Source organism: Bombina bombina, chromosome 1, assembly GCF_027579735.1.
Source record: "Bombina bombina isolate aBomBom1 chromosome 1, aBomBom1.pri, whole genome shotgun sequence".
NCBI lineage: Eukaryota > Metazoa > Chordata > Amphibia > Anura > Bombinatoridae > Bombina > Bombina bombina.
The window spans coordinates 49189016-49197164 of NC_069499.1; the positions used below are offsets into that span (position 1 = coordinate 49189016).

At 42.0% G+C, this 8149-nt stretch overlaps 1 protein-coding gene across 4 annotated transcripts in view; it reads right to left on the bottom strand.

The window, feature by feature from the left end:
* FBXO34 (F-box protein 34) overlaps positions 1 to 7554 on the bottom strand; it is a 107685-nt gene extending 100131 nt beyond the window's left edge. For 2 of the 4 annotated variants that reach the window (XM_053697338.1, XM_053697336.1), the window contains exons 1-2: positions 7350 to 7554; positions 2890 to 3124 (exon numbers count right to left, since the gene is read on the bottom strand). The gene's annotated coding sequence lies outside the window, so the exon portion shown is untranslated. The remainder of the gene's footprint in view (positions 1 to 2889; positions 3125 to 7349) is intronic. The other 2 variants (XM_053697337.1, XM_053697339.1) reach the window with 1 other exon arrangement.
* Between the last annotated feature and the right edge of the window lie 595 nt (positions 7555 to 8149).

The window sequence follows — 8149 nt, forward strand, 5'->3', positions numbered from 1 at the left end:
TAGCAGCACAATACATAACATTGGCCTAGATACAAAAGCTAAAGATCTGTGACATTTAACACAGAAAAATCTATAACTTATTCATGTGAAATGTGACCATCTACCGTCATCACGCAGCTCAGGTTTCTTTACCAAGTAGGTCTTTTCTTTATAACTTAAGAGGCACACAGCTAGAGAGCAAATATAACCTTTATTTGCACAGCTCGCACAAATATTTAGCATACAAGGCAGTGGTTACATGCGACTTGTACAGTATTTTTAACCTTCATGGAATATTCTCTCCTATAATATTTTTTGTCCGCCTATCTAATCTATACTTGCACTGCTTTTCTTCCTCTAACCATAAATGGAAAGCAATTTTGTAGTCACAACTGCTGGGCAACAGCTTCTCAAACTTATCCATGTGTCTGCCCAGATTACAAGAAACCATTGTTACAGAGCCGCACCTGTATTCTGTCTTTAAACACCAACCTTTTTCTCAAGAAGACAGAGGGAAACTGAAATATCTAACGGCCTTTGTTGCAGTTACCATGTTAACAATTCACCCATTATAATCTGCCGTAGAGCAAGAAACTAAAGGGCATTTATTCTGGTAATATATGAATCAAAACCAGAGAGACCCTTAGCACAATACTATCAAATCAGTATATTTATCTTGTGCATATGAGTTGATAAGATATAATGATCTATATTGAACTGTACCAAACAGCGTAGACATAACATTTGAACACCAGTTAATTGTTGCTTTGAAACAGCAGACAGATACTTTATTTGCTTATTCATCACATAGTTACTAATACAAAATCACAATACAAAAAGAAAGACTTCCCACACAGCAGACGATACAGTATTTAAAGCAAACATTTTGTAGAATATTTATATCTATTTTAATGAACATGTGGATAAACACAAAAACTCAAGTTCTCACCTATAACTAAATTGCATCGCCTTAAAGGGCCAGTAAACACGTTGACATTTTAGTACAAAATGCTTGTGTGTAGTAAAGCAGATTTGCTATATACTTGTATTATTGATACACACCATTTGCTGTAAATTATGAGTTTACAAGGGGTTTACTGGCCCTTTCAAATTCCTGCATGAAAACACCAACTAGTAATGTTCTTTAATTTAGAGAACAAGACACTATGGCCTCGATTTATCAAGCCATTCTCTCCCCTTTGACTGCAGGTTTGCACAAGCAAACCTGCAGTCAGGATTTATAAAGTAGCATTAGACCGGTGCTTCCCTGCCCTGCTCTCCATCTCTTACGTGGAAAATGTAAATCTCCACTGTCTCTTCCGACTGAGGAGATTGACAGCTCCTGCCTGCGCACGAACAGGGTTGCACACAAGCGCTCATGAGCACGCCAGAGAAGTAGCCAGGCAGACAGGGGCTAATACCCCTGGATGATAAAGAGGCAAAATGTTTTAATGTTTTTGATCATTTGAACTCTGACATATGTAATATAGATAGATACAGCGTCAGTTCCAATGGGTTCTGTACTCCTTGTATCCAACTCAAATGGCAACAACCAGGGTGCAAGTCAGTTTCCACTTGTATACAGACTCCACATGATGCCAGCACTCTTGGTTAAAAGAGGGGAAAGCCCATGCCCAACTGGCATCTTTATAAAATGTTCCCCAGTTCTTAGGTCAGAGATATCAAAACATGATACCCCAAAGGAAGTATTTTAATTTATTATTTTTTTTATTTTCTTTCTTTTCTTTAAAAATATGTTCTAAAAATGCAGTTAAGTAATAGAACATTTTTGTAAGACTTTGTACTTTCAGAACGACCGTGATTACATGCATGGACTTGTTTTTCTTAGGATGTTTAACAAAGCAGTAACTGCACAAATACAAAGCTTTATTTTCCTGCAGCCAATGTTAATACATAGAAAAATCAATGTTCTTAAGTGAACCCATTTGAACTAATCATCTCTGCACTAACTGCTAATTTTATTTAATGTAAAGATTAATTGACAGCTGTGTGCAGCACCACATGTCTACAAGTGCATATTGGTTGACCACTTCCATAATCATCTTTCGGGGTGATAGTGTCGATTTTCCCCCCATTAAAGGGACATTAAATTCAGCTATTTAATTTGACAGCTTGCCCTGTAATTTTCCTCTGAAAATGAAGTACCCACTATCACCAGAGAGGCGGAAGTTTATAGTGTATAGCATACTTAAAGGGGCATTACAGTTCAAAAATGACATGCCCTATCTTTTTAGAATGTGCCATATTTATAACTTCCTAAAAAGTGTTAAATGTGTAGCTAAATTACAGTACAGGAGCCACAAGCATTGTAGTTCTGAAGCAGGAAACCACAGGTGATTGATGGCTACATACAATTTCAAATTCTGACTGTCTCACTGGCTGTGTTCTGCTTGGGAACTGTAATGTATTTTAATCCACTGAGGGGCCTGTCAAATTTGCTTTAAAATGTCCATCTCATACATATACTGCAGTCTCCCTGACCTTGCATAGTGTGACTGCATAGATCTTAAATTGGCACTAAATTTAGACAGAGAATAGGCCAGATGCAAAACCTCCTCATTGTCTCTGGACTACTTTGAAGCATCAATATTCTGCTAGTTTTGCCAACATGAGCCTTAAATATTTAAACAGTGTATTTTTATGAAGGTATTCTGTAATACAGGGCTTATATAATGCAACAAAAATAGTAATCTTCTAACATACAAGCGATACAAAATAAACACAGAAAAATGTGTATGTGCACTAATTAGAAGGATATGTCTGTATGTCTTCTCATGTTCAGGATCATTACAACCGCCAACAGAAAAAAAAGGATTGCAGACAATAGTGAAGTCCTGTTGGTCAGTAACTGAAGGTCACTAGGAGGGTTGAGACTAACAAACTACTTACCCGCTTACGGAAATCGCTGTGTATGATGGTGTCTTTCAGTTTTGTTGGGGGCTCTGTATTTAAAGTATCCAATTGCAAATGAGTGATTATTGTTTGCCCCCTGAATAAAAGTGCTCTTACTCGTTCAAGCCTTACATGTGAAGGCTACGTTATAGCTTTATTACATGATGGCAATTCTTTTTGGCTTCTTTATTGTGTGCTTTCTTTCCTTTTTTCTGTTGGAGGTTGCAATCATCTTAAACAAATAAAACATACGGACATTATATCCTTCCAATTAGTGCAAATACACATTCTTTGTTTATATTGTGCTATATACTATGCAGTCACAAATACTTTAAAATACATTTAATGCCCAAGCAGACTGCTCTAGAGATATACAGAGCAGTTTATTTTCAACTTATCTCTCTTTGTGCAATGACTTGCAGAACTAAACTGAAACAAAGTATTAAAACAAGAGACTGACAAACTTCACAGGGGTTTACAACAAAGGATATTTATGAAAAGTGTTATATGCAAAACAAAAAGTCAACCAGAAGTTAAAGAGCCATTAAAGTGAACATTTAACGTTTATGATTTTAATAGCACCTGCAATATTAAGACACTTTTCAATTTACTTCAATTAGCAAATGTATTTTGTTCTCTTAGTACCCTTTGTTGAAAACGATACCTAGGTAGGCTCAGGAGCAGCAATGCACTACTGGGAGATAGCAGGTGACTAGTGACTATACACATGTCTCTTGTCATTGGCTCACCTGATGTGCTGAGCTAGATCACAGTAGTGCATTGCTGCTCTGACTTTAACTCTGCGTTTAAACCTACTTACAGGAGTTATTTGCAAGCAGCAGAAGAATCATTAAATGTTCTAACAGAGCATTATGCAGCTTTAAATGGACAATCTAATCCAGAATTTGTATTATTTAAAAAGATAATCCCTTTATTACCCATTCTCGCATAACCAACACTTATATTAATATACTTTTCTGAGATTACCTTGTACCTAAGTCACTGCAGACTGCCCCCTTATTTCAGTTCTTTTGACAGACTTGCATTTTAGCCAATCAGTGCCCTCTCATAAGTAACTCCATGGGCATGAGGACAATGTTATCTATATGGAACACACAAATGAATGCTCTCAGATAAGAGGCGGCCATCAAGGGCTTAGAAATTAGCATATGAGCCTACCTAGGTTTAGCTTTCAACTAAGAATATCAAGAGAACAAAGCAAAATTGATAAAAGTAAATTGGAAAATGGTTTAAAATGAAATGCCCTATCTGACTCATGAAAGTTTGACTACACTGTTCCTTTAAAATTTAGGTCTCAACTCCAATGTTTTTTTAATCTTGACAAAGCTGTGTGTCAACATATATATAACACAAGTTTCCTATGATTGCTATATGACAGTATAATTAAACAGCACAGGAATCTAAAGTTTTAATTCCAGATATGCTTTTGCTTACTAACACAAAGTAAAAAGTTAAAAGAAGACCATTCAATACTCTAATATAAATAAATATCCCTCTGTAAACTTCAGCAAACCAATAACAAGTACACTACATTCAGAGGTTGAAAAATAATTTAGATGCCTGCAGCACATTTTTGGGAGCCAGGCAACATCTATATGTGAAATAACCAAAACTGTTAGATGCTGCAACTTGTCAGATATGCCCGTGGTCTGCAACTTACAGAAAGCTAATCATTAGCCGTGTAGGTTTCTGCTTATATACTAATTTTATTAAAACTAAGAAAAAAACTGTCTGTCCTTGGGTAGCTGTACACTACCTGCCCCATTGCTAACAACATTGCACCTGCTCTCCTGCATGCCGGTCACATGCATTATTTAGCAGACTACTCCCAGAAAATGTGTTACCTGGCTTTCTACCCCATTCTGGTCCCCTTACTCCCTGGTCTATTGCCCCTTATTTGATCTATACCCAACTACTACCTACCAATCATTTCATTAATGCACCTTGCCTACTCCCATATTCTTAAACCCAGTAACTTCCTGCTCTGCTACTATTCATCAAAACTTTGCCCAGCTAACCTGTCTCCTCCTGCTTCCTAGCAACTCCTTACTTTTCAGCAACACAGTGTCCTGATGTACCTTGTCTCTCCTACCCACCTACCTTGTTGCCCCTCACCTGCTCTTCTAACCAGAACCTCCATATACTAAAGTGCATGCTGCCCCCTACTATCCTGTACCCTCACCTGCTCTTTAGCCCACCTACTCCGTACCTGCTGCCCCTTACTATCCTGTACCCTCACCTGCTCTTTAGCCCACCTACTCCGTACCTGCTACCCCTTACTATTCTGTACCCTCACCTGCTCTTTAGCCCACCTACTTCGTACCTGCTGCCCCTTACTATTCTGTACCCTCACCTGCTCCTTAGCCCACCTACTCCGTACCTGCTGCCCCTTACTATTCTGTACCCTCACCTGCTCCTTAGCCCACCTACTCCGTACCTGCTGCCCCTTACTATTCTGTACCCTCACCTGCTCTTTAGCCCACCTACTCCGTACCTGCTGCCCCTTACTATTCTGTACCCTCACCTGCTCTTTAGCCCACCTACTCCGTACCTGCTGCCCCTTACTATTCTCTACCCTCACCTGCTCTTTAGCCCACCTACTCCGTACCTGCTGCCCCTTACTATCCTGTACCCTCACCTGCTCTTTAGCCCACCTACTCCGTACCTGCTGCCCCTTACTATACTGCCCACTGACTCTCTACCGGCAGCCCCTTACTATCCTGTACCCTGACCTGCTCCTTAACCCACCTACGCCGTACCTGCTGCCCCTTACTATCCTGCCTCACCTGCTCTTTATCCCACCTACTCCCCCTTACTATCCTGTATCCTCACCTGCTCTTTAGCCCACCTACTCCGTACCTGCTGCCCCTTACTATCCTGTACCCTCATCTGCTCTTTAGCCCACCAACTCTGTACCTGCTGCCCCTAACTATACTGCCCACCAACTCTGTACCTGCTGTCCCTTACTATCCTGTACCCTCAATTGTTCTCAAGCCCACCTAATCCCCCTTACTATCCTGTACCCTCATTTGTTCTCAAGCCCACCTAATCCCCCTTACTATCCTGTACCCTCATTTGTTCTCAAGCCCACCTAATCCCCCTTACTATCCTGTACCCTCATTTGTTCTCAAACCCACCTAATCCCCCTTACTATCCTGTACCCTCATTTGTTCTCAAACCCACCTAATCCCCCTTACTATCCTGTACCCTCATTTGTTCTCAAACCCACCTAATCCCCCTTACTATCCTGTACCCTCATTTGTTCTCAAGCCCACCTAATCCCCCTTACTATCCTGTACCCTCATTTGTTCTCAAGCCCACCTAATCCCCCTTACTATCCTGTACCCTCATTTGTTCTCAAGCCCACCTAATCCCCCTTACTATCCTGTACCCTCATTTGTTCTCAAGCCCACCTAATCCCCCTTACTATCCTGTACCCTCATTTGTTCTCAAGCCCACCTAATCCCCCTTACTATCCTGTACCCTCATTTGTTCTCAAGCCCACCTAATCCCCCTTACTATCCTGTACCCTCATTTGTTCTCAAGCCCACCTAATCCCCCTTACTATCCTGTACCCTCATTTGTTCTCAAGCCCACCTAATCCCCCTTACTATCCTGTACCCTCATTTGTTCTCAAGCCCACCTAATCCCCCTTACTATCCTGTACCCTCATTTGTTCTCAAGCCCACCTAATCCCCCTTACTATCCTGTACCCTCATTTGTTCTCAAGCCCACCTAATCCCCCTTACTATCCTGTACCCTCATTTGTTCTCAAGCCCACCTAATCCCCCTTACTATCCTGTACCCTCATTTGTTCTCAAGCCCACCTAATCCCCCTTACTATCCTGTACCCTCATTTGTTCTCAAGCCCACCTAATCCCCCTTACTATCCTGTACCCTCATTTGTTCTCAAGCCCACCTAATCCCCCTTACTATCCTGTACCCTCATTTGTTCTCAAGCCCACCTAATCCCCCTTACTATCCTGTACCCGCATCTACTCTACTGCCCAGCTATATGCTATTTTGCTGCCCCTCCTGCTCTGCTATATTCTGTCCACCTACTCCCTACTTAGTGTCCCTCTCCTGCCCTACCGAGCAACGTCAGGCCCTGCTGCCCACCTACACCTCACTTTGCTACCTCTGCAGCCCCTTCTCCTCATGTATATCTAGCCCTTTCTGCTGCTCGCCTATTCTCCTATCCAGCAATGCCTCGCCTTTTCTCTTTCCCACCTACTGCCAGCTCTGCAGCACCTTCATGTTCTTCCCGGTGCCATCGCCTGCTCCCTGTGCAGTTTATCATACGGCTTCCTCATCTGCATCTGGACATCTGTCCCGCAGGGTGGTTGCCGCCTGATACACTGAGCTCACAGCTAGCAGGGTCCTAACATAACATTCGGTTTACCACATACACAACCGAGGCTGCGGCCTGCTCTTACCGTATAGTTACCCCAGGCTCCCGGATAAGCAGCTCCCTAAAGGCCTGAGCCCCACTCACAGCGTCGTCAACGTCGTTTTACCTCACAAATTCCACCGTTATAATCACCGGAGGAAAAGAAAACAATATAATCCCGACGCAACGACACCGAAACCACCGCGGTGGGCGGAGTGGTGAGGAGGGTGACGTAGTCACAAGTAATCAGACGGCTGCGTGTGATAGGTGCTTGATGGCTGTCGCTCTACGGGAGCCCCGCCCACTCCCGGAGTGTACCTGGAGGCGGGGGTGCGCTTCACATCCCTAGCCTTCATTTGTCGGAAGCGCGCACCGTGCCATGTGCAGGATGCTGCAGCAGTACTAGTGGCATGTTGTGGCATAGAGCTAGTGATCAGGCCCTGCCCCTGTCAGCAGCTGCATTCCATCAGTATAGGGAACAAATACAAACTGTCAGACAGGTTAAACAAAAACATTATTACACACACATATAATATATGCAAAAGCTAACTGCACATCTCATTTTACAAACTAAAAAGGGTTTTATTGCCATCCCAGCCAACATTGGAACTCACATTGATGCATTTCATTTCTGTATAGAAGCATGTTTTAAAATACATGCATCAGCAATACTGCTTCTGATAATAGCTCTTTCAAAAGTGTATTTAAGTATGCACTGTGCACCAGCATTTTAAACATAGCACATGCTCAGAGAGCCTAAGGTGCTTGTACTATCTGTTATTATTGACTGATTTGTTAATTGCTGACATGATTACAAGCCCCACTGATTCTCTGAGCAACTGCAGT